This window comes from Mycteria americana, chromosome 11 (genome assembly GCF_035582795.1).
Source record: "Mycteria americana isolate JAX WOST 10 ecotype Jacksonville Zoo and Gardens chromosome 11, USCA_MyAme_1.0, whole genome shotgun sequence".
Taxonomy (NCBI): domain Eukaryota; kingdom Metazoa; phylum Chordata; class Aves; order Ciconiiformes; family Ciconiidae; genus Mycteria; species Mycteria americana.
The window spans coordinates 13,159,806-13,179,327 of NC_134375.1; positions in this window are offsets into that span (position 1 = coordinate 13,159,806).

The window sequence follows — 19,522 nt, forward strand, 5'->3', positions numbered from 1 at the left end:
AGAAAGACCAAAAAATCAGTAGTATTTTATTTCAAACAAAGGAAGAAACAAAACCATGCTGAAAGTGTGGATTTCCTTCTGTTTCCATTCTTCCTTTGTTTTCCTTTAGCTCTTTAAATGCACCCTTTCCTGGGGGGAAAAAAAAATCTATATTGTCCAATTGTCTTTCCATTAAAATCTGCAACAAACTCCTACAGCTTTATAGAGGAGCAAGATCAAGGTAGGAATATTTGTTCATGTATTGATCACTCCTGCAGGATATCATGCCTTTTCTCGGGGTTGATAATCTACCATCGCTTTCTGATCTGGCGATTTCTACTCTCTGAACGTTGTATGTCAGGAGGAGATTGCTGCTTTTTGTCTATGTAATTGCTTTGAAGATTTAGGTCTAGATTTTAATCTCAGAAGGGCAATATATCTCAGAGAATCTCAGAAGAAGAAGAAAAAAATGTTGCTAATGGGTATGCAGGCAGCGTTGCAGCAGCATTTTCCATGTAACAAACAATGCACAACACGTACCTGAGATTAGGATCTGGCAGTCATGAAATTTAGAGGGAAAAACCTGCAGAGAGCTCTTACTAATTTCACTGCTATTAGTCATAATCTCCCGTATAATAATCTCAGTAATTCTTTAAATATATCTACTCGGGGATCTGCAAGCCCTTTCACCTCTAAGTCCAGGTTTTACACTTGAGAGTACCCATACCTTTCTTCCTCCCTCCAAAAAATCCAAAATTATTATCCTTTCCTTAAACAGCAACATGTGAATCACAAAGCCCATATTTAATGTTTTAACCCCAGCATTATTTTTTTTCCTGTTTACTTAGATTTAGCCATGGTCAGAAGTCAACACTGCTTAAAACAACAATTGCGACTCCTCCGAAACAGGATATCTGGCTTACACACACACGCTTTAGTTAGTGTAATACCTTTGAAGTCCCCAGAAAGATTTGTGAGCCTACATTTGAATTTACAGTTTCAGGTCAGATTTTTTTTTTTTTTCTCTTACAGTCATTACACAGAAAACTACTTTTCTTGGAGTGCTTATTACCATGATCTGTCAACTAAATACACTACCTTGTCTTTGCTATTGATTACTGATTCAATCCATTGTATGTGTTCTGGGTAATATGCTCCTAATGCCCTGCCTGGGCTGAGGTGAAATCCCTCAGGGACCACCAGCGTTGTGGTTCCTGACTGCAATGTAGCACAATTTGATATCCCCCCCCGCCCCCCAACATTTATATTGCCTGTAGATAGGTGTCATTTCAACTAGCATTTCAGCTCTGGCTTTGGCATGTTGGAGAGAGATAGGTATTGCATAGGTAATGGATAATACTGCTTTCCTGTCGTGTTTCGGTTTCTTCTGTATTGCATTATTTGGCTTGAAGCATCTCTCTCTCTCTCCATATATAATATAATTATCACCAACAGGGTTAAAGCAGGTAGCACAGCTAAAGTCAAGGCCCTTTTTGCCAGCTTTCACATATTTCAGGAGCCCTCTCCAGCTGCCAAGTTCCCTGTAAGACCACCAAATATTCCACCTCTGTGGCCGTGTTCCACCTGGAAGGATGCACCAACAGCATCACCAATGTCTTCTAGATGAGCACACCTTTTAGTTGTGTTTGGTCCTGTGACCAAATTCTCCCACAATATCATATTGCATATAAAATTGGGAACCTAATGAAAAACTAGATTTTGTGCTGCCCATTACGTTAACAAGCCTGAAGAAATTTGATAAAAAACTTTGGATGCTTTGTATGAATACTAGAGCGTTTTTTGTTTTTTTTTCCAATTGTTGCTACTGAAGACAGAGCGTGTTTGAAGATCTGAAACTTTTCATTTGAGGGAAAAGTTGCCTTCTTGTTCTTTTCCTCATGCTGTGTTGACATGTTTTCATCAGCTACATCGTGTTACCTCTTCTACATTAAAGGCTAATCACAGACTTGGAGTCTGCAGTTACCAGCTACAAATAGAAAGATTTCTCCCTGTGAGACCACAGCATTCCTCAAGCAATTTTCCACCTTTATGCAGGGTTTTTTGTTTTCTTTCATCAGGTTTTTTTTTGTTTCTTACCATCTGCCTTGCAATTAAGTTATTTAAAAGCACCCACATCAAAGAAGTGTTCTGGTTCTCTACAAATAGACCTCACTACTGCACTGCAGAAGTGACAAAAATAATCTACCCAGTTCCATAGCTTATAATGATGAAATAAATATTTTTCCCTGGTATTTCTTATTGACTGTTACAAAACCAAATCACAGAAAAGGCATATTTTCTCAAAGTGTCTAAATAAAACAATTCTTCATTGAATAAAACCTAGTTAGACAATGAAAATCTAACCAATTTACAAACTATTGTTTGTAATTTTTTTTTTTGCATATGTAAATTATATTATAACTTTCATGGTGATTTTTATTTTTCTTGTGTTTTTTCAACTTTCTGTTGAATTCATTCCCTCTATTAAAACCATGATGATATAATCCCATACCTATATTACATTTATATTTATTTTCTATGTAAAAATGTGTGTGGGGCTTTAATGCTAGTCTTCAGGTTTTATGGAGTGTGGAGAACAGGTATATTTGAAGAAAGGGATGGAAGATTAAGGTTGAAGAGCAAGCTTAAGAAACGCTGAGACAGCTAGTACTTCACATTAATTGTTATTGTAAGAGTGTTGTAGGGATGAGCTTTTCAAAGGATACAATATTTAAACAACAAGGTTATACTGAATGTAAAGGCAAAGGAAAAAAAAAAACATGGATTAGAGAAGGCAGTTAAAATAAATGGGAGCTCTGGCGTTTTCCCCACTTTCTTCTATTTTTTTTTTCACTCCCCAACAATAACTGCAAAGAAAGGGAGAAAGAAGGCAAAACACTTAAAAGAAGACCATTTCTATCAGCGGGAATACAATTATAATGGAATGAAAAGCCATGGAGGAAAAACACATGTATAAAATCCAGTGTCTCAGGAGAAATATTTGCAAAGGTGAAAATGCGCAGATGGTTTCCATGACGTGACAACGAACAACCTGTATAAAAAGTGGCCAGAACTTGCAAGTAATTGGAGGTAACGTTTCATTGCCCAGATAGGTGATTACCTTTGTGTTGCTCAGAGTGACCTCCCTAAACAATCTAAAACCAAGCTGAGAAAATGTGATTTTTCTGTTGTCTTCCTCGCTGACCTCTGCTGTCAAATTAGAAAGTAAGTAAATTCATCAGGTTGTGTTTGCTTTATTCAGAAAGTAATGTTTTCCTTTGGCATATTATGGGTTTTTTTAATAGCTAATGGTCCAAATTATTAAGAAAAAAATAGAAATTTTGCAAATTCCAATTATCTCGTTAGAGCCTGATGAGTAGACTGATCTGGGCTCTTCCAGCTCCCCTGTCACAGAGGCATGGAGTGGAGCAGGGGATTTTTTTTACACCTGATATTCAATTTTTAGTTGCTCCCTAAGGATTTCAGATCAGGTCTGTCTGTAGGCCTTTCTTAAACAGGGATTGAGCTGAGACTAGAGAGGTAAACCCAAAAAATGTTTGCTAGCCTGTCCCTGTACACTGCAATACACCTCAAGAGTGAAAGACGACACAAATTCCTTTCACTTTGAGATTTGTTTTGGAGCTTTAGTCTTCCTTTTGTTTTCTAATTTGAAAAGTCCCTGGCTGCATTGACACAAAACTCTCCGGAATTTGCCCCAATTTATCTAAAGGAGTAAAGGAATTATTTCCCACAATCTCTTTTTCCTACCCAGCAATTAAAATTTCTGCCATCCTTCTGCAAGTCAAGTGCGGGGGCCTTTTGAGCCTGACAGCAACACTTCAGCCTTAGAGGTCATTTAAAAATCCTTAACTTCCTAGATATTTAGCTGCTCTTTTTTTCTTCTATACATTTCAAAAACTTCAACTGTCTTCTGTACCCCCCAGGTGTGAAGTCAGTGATCTTCAAGGCATAGTCAGTGCACAGCAATACCCCATCCCCCTCGCTGCTCCCGGGATTAAAGCCTGGGATGACAAAATACATCCAGCCGTTACCACTATGTTGCTTCCCTGTGGAAATCACATTTTTTTTACCTTTGCAGTTGCCGGACAGAGATCAGTCCGTGTATGGAAATTCAGCACGTGGTCTTGGGAGTAATATGCAGCTTTATCCAGCTGACGTGGATGGTGCCTTACGATCTAAGCCAGTTGGAATTGCCATTCCTGGGGATTTGACTCAATTTTCGTATTTGTATTCCCGTGGACATTTGACACATGCGTACTACAGAAAGGTTTATCAACTCTGAAGCAATCGGAACAGAGGATTTGTAATTTATTACCAGCTTTGCCTTGTTATACTTTTCCCCTTTTTCCTTTTATTCCAGTGATTGAAAGTAACCAAATTTCAATTAATTGTAAAGTTTTGAGAGAATTAGGCTAATCATTTTCAAAGCGATGTCAGAGGGAAACATCTCAGCTGTGGCAATCACTTTGTTGCTGTGTGGTGGTTGTCTTAGAAACTTCCCTAAGATGAAACTTTTGTGCAAATGAAGGAACTCAGTTCTTTAAGAGCTCCATAAAAGGAAAGATCAGAGGTGTCGTTTCTGTACTCATCCAACATCACTTCACAATGAATTTGTTTTCACACGTTGTTTTCCTTTGGATTTCTCCTTTGTACTCCAGGCCTGATCCAAAGCTTATTTCAGTCAGCAGAAAGATTTCTACTGACTTCAGGGGAACTTGCCTCCACATGAAGGAAAAGGCATCAAAGAGTCCCTCCTGTTAGCGGTGGTGGCCCGCAGGCTGCCGGGACTCGCATCCTGCCCCACCAGCTGCTGCCTCCCTGCCTCTGTGCTGCCTGGCAGCAGCCTGCCAGGTTGCCACATGCTGAATTATGCTTCCTCTTCTTCTCTCAGTTTTCCTCTGCTTCAGAAGAGGTCTCTATTTTGCAGTTTCTGTCCTCAAAACAGTGCTTTTTTTCTTTCAGCCTCGTGACATTTAATCTCTCTCAAATTGCATCAGGTAAAAAAACCAACAACTATCCACTCTTTGCCAAGTAACTCTTACATAAAAGCAAAAAGAAAGATACTGTAGCCTCTGTACTAATAAAATTACATTGTAATGTTTTCATTTAAAGTAAATGGGGCTGAAATCTTCAGAGCTGAAAGGGTGAAAGCAAGTGTAGGATTTGCTCCACCGGTGTCTGTGATACATAATCTTGCGTGTCTTAGGTGAATCTTCATATCTCCTTTAGGAAAGTTTTACCAAATGCTAAGTAAAGGTAGTCAGGATCAGGACCATAAAGTTTAGCAGTTCTGAATAATGTAAATGAATATATCTATATTTAAAAAAAAAAAGTCTAAAAAGTCATGAAGCATCACCATGGCTCAATGCTGGGCTCATCATATTCTTTTCAAGTGTTAAGGAGTTAAGTTATTCTTCAGAGGAGTCCTCCAGGGCTGCATTTATTACAGGGACCAGCAGTATGGAGTTCAAAGCATAAAACTATAAGCAACGCTTGTAATTCACAAAAAAAGCCTTCTTAAAGAAAGAGCAAATATTCAGAGTGAGCTCTGCGGTGCCTCTACATTAATGTCTGCTGTATAATGTACACTTTAATAGGCAGGTGTTAATGAGCAAGGTCTTAAAGACTGATCTATTCTCTCAAGATAATGGCTGCTTCAGAAATAAAACCTTTTAACCTAAGCAGAGTGAAAAAGCTTAAACCTTGACTGTATGTGCAACTGCAGCCTGTCTGGGGAAGAATAAACCCAGAGAGTAGCCCACTGCTGAAAGCTTAACAGATTTATATAATGCAGAAACCAGGAGGTATCCAGGATGCTGAACATCACAATTCTGCTGAAGTTGTTAATGAATCGAGTTATTCGCTTTCTACCAGGCAAACTCAGACAATCAGAACAATTATAACTGATCTGATATACGTAGATTGTGTTGGTTGGCTTTTCCTTTCAAGCGTACTTTTGAATCCAAACACGTAAAGATCATTTTCACATAACTCCTTTAAAAATGAACCACTGCAAATCCCAAATGCATGTCACTAGGGCAGAGCTGGTGCAGGTAGGGCAACAGCCACAAGTCATCATGAAAAGCAGGTGTGAAAGGCAGAGAAAAAACATAATCAGAATGAAAAATGGCCAGGGTTTGTTAGCAAAAAGGTTATTGCTAACTTAATCAAAACATTATATTTTTATTCCCATTTTTATGTGGGTTTCTTCTTATGTCCCCTTTAGTAATCTCGGTTATCTGAAGAAATACTGAATAACCTAGCCCTTAGTAATAACAGACATAATATGTCTTCCACCTATGTAGTTTCTTTAATTCTGAAGGATTCTCAAGAGATTCATCAACTTTACAAGCCATATATAAACAAATAATATACAAATTATGTTTGCCTGGGCTATCACTACTGTCCCTGATCACATCCTCGGAAAAAAAAAAAAAAATCCCTGCCTTTACATCAAAAAGTGTTAAAGCAGAAACTTCTGAAGTACAAAATCTGCATGACCAAAGGGTTAATAAAATATGTTGCACTGTAGAGGAAGAAAACAAGATTGTAGACAGTGCTCTGAGTGCAAAGCTGTCTTCCTTCCGTGATAATAAAACAAACAAGGTGATTTCAGCACAACTAATTGTCAGAGATAAGAAACAAATGCCAAGAAGGGAGGTGAATCCGGAGCTCTGCTGCGAGTCTGACACGCAGAACATGTTAAACACCTTACCTGCATTAGCAGCTGAGATGCTCCTTAGCACAAATGCGATAAGAACAGAGAGATTAAGCCTCATTTGCTTAGCAAAGAACTGTGGATGTGGTTTGTATCGAAAATACTCAAAGTCAAAAATGCACTTCAATAATGGACCAAAAAAAGAAAGGTTCAATACACTTTCCCCACCGGGTTTGCCTGCTTTGGAGGAAGTCTTTTACCTAACTCCAGAAACAAAGAGAAACATAAATCAGAGAGCTGTGTAAATAAAGCATTCACAAATGTATGTTTTCTATCATTAGCCAAACCGCTCATTGTTGCAAGTAGTCCTAGGAGTACCATTTTATCACAGCCTAAGCAACATATTTGTACTACACAAGCCTTCAATAAGTACTTATTAAAGTCAACTATACAATGCATTAAGTGGAAACCATTTATAAATATAATCTGAGAGTTAAATGCTATTAGTCATTTTGAAAGTATTGATAGAGCCTCTTATTAGAATGATTAGAGATATTACTTATCCAGCCACTTACTCAGGAATGAAAGAGTGTGGTGGAACAGAATTAGTGCTGCTATGCTCAGTAAAACCTTTACTATTATGCAAAATTTGTCTACACGTTTTGGCAGGTTTTGAGTCAATGATTGTATTCCCAATATGTTCAATACATGCAGACTAACCCCAGGTCTAGCTCTGGTTTAGCTGTTCGGTTTAGGACATTCAGGAGAAGCACTGCGTTTGCCTACACATCTCAGGGGTTATACAGTAAGGTTTAAATATTATAAGTGAGCAATGTATGAACTGAAAATAATTCTAATTTTTAATGATGTTTCTGTCTCTTCCAAAGCCAACTGCTGTCAGGTAGGGAGGAAAACAGAATTTTCCTGGGCTGTCTTGGAGAATTTTTCTTCAAATGCAATGAAAAGAAACAAAGTTAAAATAAAAGTTACAAGAAAACACAGCAGGACTGTGAGGAACAGGGCAGGAAACAGCAATTCCCTATGGACTATGAAATGGAAAAGGCTTACTAATTCATAAACTAAAGGTGTCTGTGCTTTAAAAGAGAAAACTTATGGGACCCGCGCTTCAATTTTTCCATTTTATTAAGCATATGATGTGCTGTAGGCATGTAATTTCTTAAGTCTGGAATTCACTCACTTTCTCAGCTTTGTCTTACAATACCTGCCAACACCTTGAAATAAGAGCATTACACGGTGACAGTATCCACTGGCGAAGGCTCACGTCTGCGGTGGGAAAATCCATTTCATGTTCTGTGGGGCTGGCAGGGAGGAAAAGAGTGAGACGGTGTGGTGGGTTGACCCTGGCTGGAGGCCAGGTGCCCACCAAAGCCGCTCTGTCACTGCCCTCCTCAGCTGGACAGGGGAGAGAAAATATAACGAAAGGCTCGGGGGTCGAGATAAGGACAGGGAGAGATCACTCACCAGTTACTGTCACGGGCAAAACAGACTGGACTTGGGGAAATCAGCTTAATTTATTACCAATCAAATCAGAGTAGGGTAATGAGAAAAAAACCCAAATCTTCAAACACCTTCCCCCACCCCTCCCTTCTTCCCGGGCTCAACTTCACTCCCATTTCTCCACCTCCTCCCCCCAGCAGCGCAGGGGACGGGGAATGGGGGTTGCGGTCAGTTCGTCACTCCTTGTCTCTGCCGCTCCTTCCTCCTCAGGGGAGGGCTCCTCGCACTCCTCCCCTGCTCCAGCGTGGGGTCCCTCCCATGGAGACAGTCCTCCACGAACTGCTCCAGCGTGGGTCCCTCCCACGGCTGCAGTTCTTCACGAACTGCTCCAGCGTGGGTCCCTTCCACGGGGTGCAGTCCTTCAGGAACAGACTGCTCCAGCGAGGGTCCCCCGCGGGATCACAAGCCCTGCCAGCAAACCTGCTCCAGCCTGGGCTCCTCTCTCCACGGGGCCACAGGTCCTGCCAGGAGCCTGCTCCAGCGTGGGCTTCCCACGGGGTCACAGCCTCCTTTGGGCATCCCCCTGCTCTGGTGTGGGGTCCTCCACAGGCTGCAGTGGATATCTGCTCCACCGTGGACCTCCATGGGCTGCACCATGGGCTTACCATGGGCTTCACCAGGGGCCACAGGGGAATCTCTGCTCCGGCGCCTGGAGCACCTCCTCCCCTCCTTCTTCACCGGCCTTGGTGTCTGCAGAGCTGCTCCTCTCACATATTCTCCCTCCCCTCTCTGGTTGCAGTTGCGCAGGTTTTTCCCCCCTTCTTAAAGGTGTTATCCCAGGGGCGCGACCACCATCGCTGATGGGCTCGGCCTTGGCCAGCGGCGGGTCCGTCTTGGAGCCGGCTGGCACTGGCTCCATCAGACATGGGGGAAGCTTCTAGCAGCTTCTCACAGAAGCCACCTCTGTAGCCCCCCGGCTACCAAAACCTTGCTATGCAAACCAAATACAGAGGGAGCAAGAAAAGGGAAATGGAGCGGTGATGAAAAGGGAAGAAAAATAGTTCCTCTCAATACTCTACTGATTATTTTCTCTTTTTTAAAGAGCTATTATTATCATTATTGCTATTATTGTACTGTGTTGTAATAAGACCAGTATCCTGCTGTGACCCTAGAGAAACTAGGTGAGGTGCTCTCCATTCACATGCACCTTCTGTCTACTGAGAATAGGGTTTGGAAATAGAAAAAACACATGGAATATAGGAAGTGTTGTTATCACCTTTCTACAGGCAGAGACACAGAATTAAGTGCAGACAGAATAGAGGAAAGAGTGGTAGCAGCATGAATCAACTTCAAGTCTCTTGGGTCATAGTCTTGATGCTTTCCCTATGACAGCTCAAAATGTATAAAATTTGCTAGTGATGATTTCCAAGAGGAGGAAGGATTATTCTTTACCTGCCATGTTATTAAATTCTTCCATAATCATCACTGCTACAGAGCAGAAGCTTGCTAAATATATCCTTAGCCTGACCAGCTGTAGCAGTTCTTATGTTCTTAATGTTGCTTAAGACTGATAGCATCAGAAATAAGATATTTCTCTTCTGTTCAAACCATTAACTTTTAACCCTAACTTTCCAATGGACCATATGATGAGATTATAAACTGTTTTAATTATTTGAATTCTGCTTTCTAATTTGTATCTGAGATATAATTGTGGAGTGCTGTACTACCGCTAAAGAGGAACTGTTGCACGGGATATGAATGGGAACAGCTACAGGTGATACCTCAGTTCTTCAGAAGGTGATTTATGAAGCCTTCTGGACAAAGTAGTGTTAGCAGTAAAAAGAAGCTCTCCGGGGAAGAGTAAAGCCAGAGCAGAGAGTGGAGAATTGAAAGATGCAGTAAAGAAAGATTATTTCACTTAATTATGCTTCTCAGTTCAAGGACTGGTTCCCTCCACTGATGGCAAGACACCTACACTGTAGTGCAGGGAGAGAGGGGCACATACGGCATCTGCTGTTTCCTGTGGGCATGTCTTTAAAAAAATACACAGATATGGTTCCTCAGAGTACCTGTGAGACGTCCTGGCTTCCTAATTTATCTCTTTATCCAGATGGCATATGACTACCTAAATGTATAGAAAATTCCTGACAGTGGAAAGGTCTTTGGTTCAGCAGAGAAAGCTGCAGCAAGATTTAGTGTTTGCAAGCTGAGGCTGGGTGCAGTTGCGTCTGAAATGAAGCAAATAGCCCTAACGATGTGAGCAAGCACTGCCTGGCATTTACCGCAGAATGAGGAACATATTTTGATAAAACGTGTTTTAGAAGTTGTTACACCAAGACTGTGCCTTTCGGAAAGGGGACTTGTGGTTAGGCTGGTGTGGGAATTGTCAGGTGCCTGCACTCCACTAAAAAGTGGGCATGTGTTTTGTGGAGCACTCTGCACTGCTCCAAAGTGTACCTACTTACCCAAAGCAAGACCTGTGTGCATTTAAACTCTGTCCCAAAATATGCAACACCCTCGATAAAGCATTTTCAGCCCTTCATACCTCATTATCTGCACCACATTTGTGGGTCTGGCATAAGACATTGCTCAGCAGTAAAAGGAGTTGTCTTTAGCATATTGCCTTACTAGTTTACTGTTTTCATTTTAGAAAGTCTGAATTTAAAGTCTTGGACAAAGTATATAGCAACAAAGTTTAGACAATAAGTTAAATAATTGCATTGCCAATTAGAAATATTTTTAAGTGTTTTTATGCGTTGTCTTGCATGATTAAACATTGCTGTGACATTTAAAACTGTTAATGCGCACTTCTTGTAAAAGTTTGCTAGTTAAATGCAAATCAAGACCTTCAGGCTGAATTGTAACTAATTATTCAAAATAGTACTATTACTAGGTGAGAGTAAATTATGTGAAAACTAAAATGTTGATCGGATGTCTAAATTTTATACTGTATAGCTCTCAGAGATTTCCATGAACATAAATTTATAGTACTCAATATTGCTGGATATACTGTAATTGCATTGTGAATATTTTGGAGCAATAATGTTCCTATTGCTAATAGCAGGGGAGCAATAAAAAACATGTATTTCAGGTGGTCACATTTGACATGTAACATCTACCTAGTAAATAAGGGGTGAATTTTATGAGCTGTGCTGTAGTGGGGAGAGTGGGAAACAGTCTTCATCCTGATTTTATGGGACTGGATCAGTCTCTGAGTACTGTCAAAGCTCCTTGCAAGGGAGACCCTAGAAACTTCAGACCAGGGTATGGAAAAGCATTCTCACTATGAGGAGCAGCTGCGACTTTAATATAAATTTAAGACAGCTATATAGAGATGGATTTATACTATTTCGAACTTGACCTTGAGTGTGTACATAATCTTCAGCACTTATTTTCGCTCTCTGAACCACAGTCACCTTTCCAGTGGCCCACAGACTCATGGCCTGGTGGCTTTGAATGGCTAAGGGAAAGCAGCAGAAATTGGGCTGAAGTCACCAAACGTCAAAACCTGGTGAGATTTAACTGAGTTTAGTCAAAAAAAAAAAAAAAAAAGTAACATTCCCAAAGACCTTAACATTTCCAATTCCACTAGCTGAAAAGACAATCCTTAAAATCATTTTAAAATGCCCCTGACAAATATTCAAGGAACTGTGAACTCTTCAGTTACAGAGTTTAAAAATTCTTCACTTTTTAGCTTTCTTTAGTTTACATAATTTTTATTCTGTATATATCTAAAAGGAAACAGGGGTTTCTGTAAGAAGACACAAGCCCATATTTATGTGTCAATAGCAAAGGCAGGCTAAGTCTAATTACAAGAGAAATTTGAGTGATTTCCATATGTTAATGACAAATCCTCGCTTTTTGCAGTATTGCAAAGCTGATGGAGAAAATGAACTGACATAATCCAATTTCATATCAGGAGCTGTCTTATAATTTTAGAAAAACAACATTTACTAATCTGTTAAGTAAGTCACTGATATGATAAAAATTATGCTTAATATGATAAGATTTCATTTTGCATTAAAGTCTCCCCTATCACATCAGGGAATTCTAGTCTCACTAACACTCTCCAGAAGCCTTACAATTTAAATGACTTTAGGTTAAGTAAAACAAGATATGCTTAACGATTTTACAGCCATTTCGGTACAGCAGCATTAGAGTTACCAGTCAATCCCTCAGCAAACAGGTACTGTGCTCAGCTAACGAGCAAGACCTGAGTTAAGCCAGCTCTCAGATGACGAGGACGGGAAGGTGGCACTCAGGGCTGGAGGCCACCTGTCTGCGACAGCCCTGACCTTCAGCTCAACTTCCCCAGCGAGCCTGGGTGAAGTCCCTTAAAAAGATTAATTGTCCCCTATGGTTTTAACGTAAAGACAGGCAAAACAAAATGGATCTGAGTTTTTCTTGAAATGTGGAAACTTTTTATAACCAGAAACCGGTGCAGTATTGTCAAGATATTAACAGGCAGTTTGTGCTGGTATCTTCCACACCTGACAAACGGGATGTATTATGGGGTATGAGTTTGCTATGGGGATATCGCCAATGTTTTTCTTGTTTAGAAACAGGAATTCATTTGCTTCAGACCCATAGTCTTTTATTTCCACATTTGCTCTTTGGCAAGGAGCTGGCACCATATGCTTTGGAAAGGAGTAGATGTCTGCAACACACCAATTTGGGAGGCTAGCCACTCCATCTTCATTCATAATCGTTAAATAGGTGGCTCTAAACCCAGATGCGTGAGGCTTCATGGCTCTTGTAAAATTTTCTAGCTAAATATGCTCTAAATATATGCATGTCTTTTTATTAAAGTATAAAAAGATAAAATAGTATCACTATATGCTGAACGCTTTTGTTAACCCTATCAATGACCAGCTTTTAGGATCCAGCCACATTTTTTTCATCAATAGCATTCATGACAATTAATTTCACTAACTAGTCACGCACTATGTGAAAACAATTCCTTCTTATCCACCTAGGTTATGTCGCTGTTCAATGATCCCTCATTTGTACAATCTGAGACAGTGAGAACATTTTCTCTGCCATCCATTATTTGATATAATGCCCCCACTTTTTCTGTGTCCAAAGTGAACAGCCTTGCTTTTTCAAATGCCTTGCTAATTCCTAATCCCTATCACCATGCAGAAGTTGTTTCCATAACTAAAGAGGAAATATTAGCAAGTGGTCAGCAAACCTTTATTCCATGCACCTGCTAGGTTAGTTAGCACCTTTTTCCATAAATTTATGTCTGTAATGAAAATGTATGTTATGCCTTATCCTATATATCCTTCTTACCTATGCTTCCCATCAGTGATGCCAGCAAATATCCTGCTGAAGAGATGAGGAGGGACACTCACCTAGGAAAAGAATAATAATAAAAAAACTCAGGCAGGCTAAAGGAGAGCTTCACTTTGAACTCCGACATAGGGGACCAGAACCACCACCCCTATGCCAGCCATGCACAGCTGGCAGCAGTGAAACCCTTTGGCATTTCTGCCAGAGCTGGTGCCAGAGCCGGGCTCTCGCTGTACAAACCCGGAGGACCAAAGCAAAGGGGAAGGTTTATGCAAGCTTCCAGCTGGGAAAGGCAGACGCCACGCAGCTATGTCCGTGATGTATTTCTTTTTGTAGGTATCTGTCAAATGAAGCTGCTGAGAATTATGAAGGTTATGTTAGATTACCAAAATGAGATGGGAGATAGTAGTCACTCTCTCGGATAAATAAGTCATAATTCCTCCAAGAGAAAGGAGTCTAAGAATAACTCAACCTAGAGCTCAGAAAGGGAAATGCTAATGAGTTTAAATCAAAGCTTATTTGCATGCAAAAATGCAAACTCTTTAAGTATTAGCTTTGTAAGCTGTACAATAACCTCTTGGAGACACTAGTAATGTGTTTGGTTTCAGTAAAAGATGCTGGGCTGCCAGCCCTGAAGCCCGAAGGGCTGTTTACTCGGATAGAAGACACGTCAGCATCGTCAACGGTGCAAAATGCTTCCTCCGGCTGCACAGGCGCCGCTGCACCCCTCGGGCTGGGCACCTCCGAGTCGCGTTGCGTCTCCCTCCATATTTATTGCAAACAAATCTGGTCTCTGCCATTTGTTTACCCTTGTATTCTGTCTTCCTGCCTTGGTATGCATTTTTAATTAGGTGCACTCCAGTTCTTTCCCTGCTTGCTCGCACTTTAATTTGGGAAGCACAGTTTTCATTAGCTCTGCAAATATCCACTGTTCTTTGCAAAGTCAAATCTATTACTTCCAAAATAACCTTGCTTAGTCCTGGTTATCAGTTATACCAATAATACTGTGCTCTCTAATTAGTCCAGCTGTTAACTGTTCAAATTCACATGACTTAGCTGTATCATGTAGCTCTGCATCAACATGATCAATGCTCTCACTTGGCAGATATTTTCTTGCAGGGAAAAGCGGCTTTTCCAAGCTCCTGGAGGAAGTACAGGTTTGGGTTTTTTCTTTAAATTTCAGAATGATTTTGTCTTGCAGTTTGTGCTTTTCTTCGTAATCCCACTGTAATATACTGCCTATTTCTAACGCCTCTAAACCTGTCACCTGGAACAAACAGAGGATTTCTCTGTGTTCACTATCTCTTCAGAACTACTTGCTTCCAATGAAAAACACAATCTTCCCTTCCAGTCCTGGGTCACGTCCAGCTCCTGGCTGAGGGATTCAGGTGGCTTCATTTTCTGCCAGAGGTTTACTCGCTCCTGACACCCCGTAACAACTCAGTGGTGCGCGGGTGTATTGAGGAGATGGGGGGGTTATGCTTTCTGGCTCCAAGAGCCTGGCAAGCAGTAGCGTAAGAAAATGGACCTCCCTTTCTGCTGGAAACTTCGGATACAACTGATGAAGGACCCAGCACAGGTCTTTCACGATTGCAAGGCTTTATCTACATTTTATCTTTTTAAGAGCATTCTCAGAAATCAGTCTTTTGTGTTAACTTCTCTACTCTGAGCATCAAAGAGCAGTATAACCTTTCTTATGGACCATTCAAAAACTCTCGCAGACTATTTCAAAATCTGAAGCTTTTATTAAACTATTAAGTTTTGCCAGATTGATTCACTGAAAAGAAACTGAAAAAAACCAGCAAAGCACGAGGTGTGTCCATAGGTTTTGCAGTAAATTCAACATTATTTTTTAATTGTTAGCTTCAATGTTTACTTTCTAAATGTATTTTCATCTTTGTAAAGATGTTCAAGCAAACTTTCAAGTAGGAAAGGGTATTTAATTTTGGATTTAAATGGAACATTTTGTTCAACCCGGAGAGAAAGCTTAATTATTATTTTTAAGTCTGCCAAAAGCTTAGACAAATTTTCATGTCATGTTGACTGAAACATTTTTAAAAAATTTAAAATAGACTACAAAATCTTTTCCAAAGCTGTACCTACAATTATTCTTTTCAGTTAGAAATAAGATGCAGTGTAAATGTGCATAGGTGGATGGCTATGGCAGAGGGAGGTTAATTCTCATCCCTTTTCCATCGTCATATGGTATCACAGATTGAGAACAGATCCACTGGTCTGAGCAGAACCTGTTCACAAAATAAAGTGTTGCTGGCTGTGAACATATGCTCAGCATTTGTTCCTAAATAAGTAAACCCTCCAAAATGAAGTCATAGGCAGCTTTTGCTGTTGCTCGCAGAGGAAACGGGCAGATTGGAAACCCCTGTGCAGACCCAGGGCACAGAGGGAAAGGCGAGTGAAGGGCCTCTGACTGCTCTGCATGTGTGCAGGACAAGTTAACTTTCAAGAGCCCCTCACATGAAATTACCTGGTGGAAAAGTTAACCCAGAATTGAAAGCAAATGCACTTACAGTAGCAAGGAGAATTTTGGTTGCTATTACAATGCGTTATCACCCTCTTTAAACTTGTTTGAAACAATCTGAGAGCACAAAGCAGTGTCTTTGCACATTTCCCTATTGAAGTTTTTCCAGATGATGTTCAACAGCACCAAAGATAAAGGTTTGCCTTGCCTTTGATGTAGCCAGGGAGTCTGATAGACTTCTCAGATGATTTGCAAAACAGATCTAATTTTAATTTAATTTTTAAAGATGAGTCCAGCGGTATCCCACGAAGAAGCGAGGTCTCAGCCAGACCCGTGGTGCAGAATGACAGGTCACCATTCACTAATCGAGTCCTCTCCAAAGCCTAAGGGTCCATCAGCAGTGTTTAGGACACTTTAATAAGCATTATTTATGTATTTGTTAAGATCATAATTTTCTCCGTGGCCGTATATATCTCTTTTAACTTTGATTTACTATGACAAGCAGGAAAAGATGAGTTACTGCTCTAACTTAAACAAATACCCAAAAGCTTGAATACTCATCAGAGACTATGCAGGCCACAGGGGATTCCTCCAGTCTGGTGGAAGACAGGCAAAAACTGTTTTCCAAGCCTGTCAGGTAAAAGCAGGGGGCTTGCTTTGGCAGGGCAGAGCCCCCTCCTCACCACCCTCTCCTTTCCCCACAGCGCGGAGCATCCCAGGCGCCAGGCGCAGAGCAGGTTGGGGCAGCATCGCACCGGTGGGTGCTTTTATTTGGGTAGAACCAGACCTCCTGAGCTCCTCTTTCCCAAGGTCGCTGTGGGAGATGGTTTAGACAAACCCACGTCAGAATTTGGGCCAGCTCAAGGCTCCGGCATGCGTAGAAATATTTAAAATTTTCAGGAAAAATGTGCAGAAGTGCTCTAAAAAGAGTTGGATACAAAAGTGTCAGTTAAGAAACCAAATCATCGTAACTCAACTGAGCTACAGCCAGGTAAAAAATAGGAGGTTTTCAGATAAAGAATTTGAGAAAAACTTGTAGGTGGAAATACATTGACCTTAGGCAAGAGAAATCCATGCACAGAGATCACAATGTGTATAAATGATTGCTGAAAAGGAAAGAACAGTCCTAATATTTCAGATAATTTATTTATACCAAATAGTTTAGGCAGGACCAAAGATGTACTATTCTCTCCTCTATCTAGAAAAGTGTCTTGAAAAAGCTTTATTATACAATATTAAAAACTTTTGAATAGCAGGCTGGCCAGTGGTTTCACATCTTTCCCAGTCCACAAAGAGACCTCGATAGTTCATACAGAGACCCCTAAACTCTATTCTGGATAATGAAGGTCTTCAGCCCAAACTATGCTGATGATTTGTATCTACAGTTGTTAATTGTCCTTCAGGCATTACTGCTGCTACCTGCCTGCTCTCGGGGTCTAATCCAGCTCTGACAAATCTTCCTGAGAGATCACTACGGAAGGTAGAGAAATTAGGGACTGTCAGTGACAAGTTTACAGAAATACAAAAATAAGTGCTTGGGCAATTTTAGAACTTCAGTGATGTTAAGCTCGGCTTCAGATATCAAATTAGCAAAAGTAAATATTTTCTCTCTTTTCTCTCTAGACTATTCTTTCTACAATAAATAATGCATTGCATTTACATTCAAGTATTTCTTTTTGCATTAGCCTAGGTAGGGGGTAAAACAATATTTGCTGCAACATCTTGCTAGAGCTGCTAGAACGTTACCCTTGCAATAAATAAATAAATAAGTGAATGAATAAATGTATATTAATTGGGAAGCCTGATCTTCAGCAGGGACACACTGGCTTTGTAAACAGACTTTGCACTCAAGTTCGGTCAAAATTTAAATCCAGGTTTGTAACTCATTCTCACTTCACTTCCTGGAAAAAATGCATGAAACCGCAATTTTCCAGTGTAATAAGATGGAAGTTCCATTACCTTGTAAGAACTATGATCCGGCTAGATTTCAGATTTTTAATTCCTTACCTGCAGCTACACACATATTTAAAAAATCTGCTAATGCTTCCACCTTAGGTAGGATTCTTAAGGAAAAATTTCAGTAGATAACATTTGTACGTGTTTTCTTGCAGAGACTCCTCAGGTTATGGCTGCATAATCATTAGGTTCCGAGAAAGCATCTGACATGAGAGAATGGCTGTTCTCCAACAGTTTCAATTTCTTTCAAATTCCCACTCTTTATGTGGGTCAGAGTGCTTTACGCTTATCTATTTGAGTCTGTAAAGACCTCTGGTGTCATCTCCTCCTATTTCCCACTGGACCAAGGCAAGAGATAAGAAAGTATGCTTTCTCCTTTGCTGTCCTTCAGGATCAAAGGTTTTAATGGCTGTGATTTGGATTGCGGAGCAGAAAAGTGATTTATGCATCTAGAAAGCAGAAAATAGGATTTCAATTATTTGTAGATAGTATATAGATTTTTTATGACTGATCCTAATAAGCCCTTTTTAGCATTTGACAGGCAGAAGTGTGTGCGTTTTTACCAAGGAAATCAAATGGGGGAAAGGAAAGTAATTTGATTACACTTGGTGGGAGGTAGTTGACTAATGGACACGTAAAGGACTGTATTGTAAATTGGACTAGATCAGGTACAAGATGTAGGCAGCTAAATGGCAGCTCTTGTTACTCCTACTTTCTCTGCCTTGGAGAAGACTGCAGAAGCCACCGTGGAGGCTCTTCCTACTATATAGGAAGAAAATTAGGTACCCGAAGGTCAGGTATACCCTGCATCTTTCAGACAGAAATAATATATGCGTATCTGTTTGCAGCACAGAGGAACTTGCATCTGACTGCTGAGCAGGAAAATTCATAAAACAAACAGGCTCAGCAGGTCTGTAGAGAAATCTGAGAGCATAAGCAAAGTTTAAACTCCAGGCCCTTCGACGCTCATTCAGGGCTGCAGCAAAGTACCTCTTTTGAAACAGGGTCTTTCTTTAAGCCCCAGTGGGTGGTAGGACCTTCATCCTGGGCTCCTGCCACTGGGCATGAACATGCACTGGAGTTGTCTTTGACAGCCCTTTGTGGCTCCCAGGTCATCATCCTGTCATCATAAGCAATTAATTTTAAAAGGTCTATCTGTAATGGTTTTTTTTCCTGCTGCCACGTACAGAGCGGTGCCCAGGGCTCCTAGGGCAGTCCTGCAACCCCTTAGAGCTCAGGTGTGTTTGAGCAGAGTCTGTAACTCAGACCCAAAGCTGTACCCACTAGTGCTAAATGTTCATGGTCTCCTGGCTGGGGAAACATTTCCTTACTGAAATCAGGCTCCAGGGTGGCAAAAAGTTGGGCACTTTCCAAACTGATATCTAGGGCTGGAGTGAGGAAGACACCATAAGCTGTAGGATTTGGGGCATCAGCTTTTAGCAATGGTGATGGATACACCCCGCCGTTAGGTAGGGTGATAAGCTATGCACAACTAGCAAACAGCTCAAAGGAGTGAGCATGGAGATACATTTTTTTTAAAGATATATCTTTGCTCTTCGTACACACCCACACAGAAGCAAAATGCCAGCAGGGACAAGTTGTATTTCTCTTTTATGTAAGATAGATGCTTCTGTGGTCCCTGTTACCTAAGCGTCTCAGGACCTCCTAAATCTGTCATT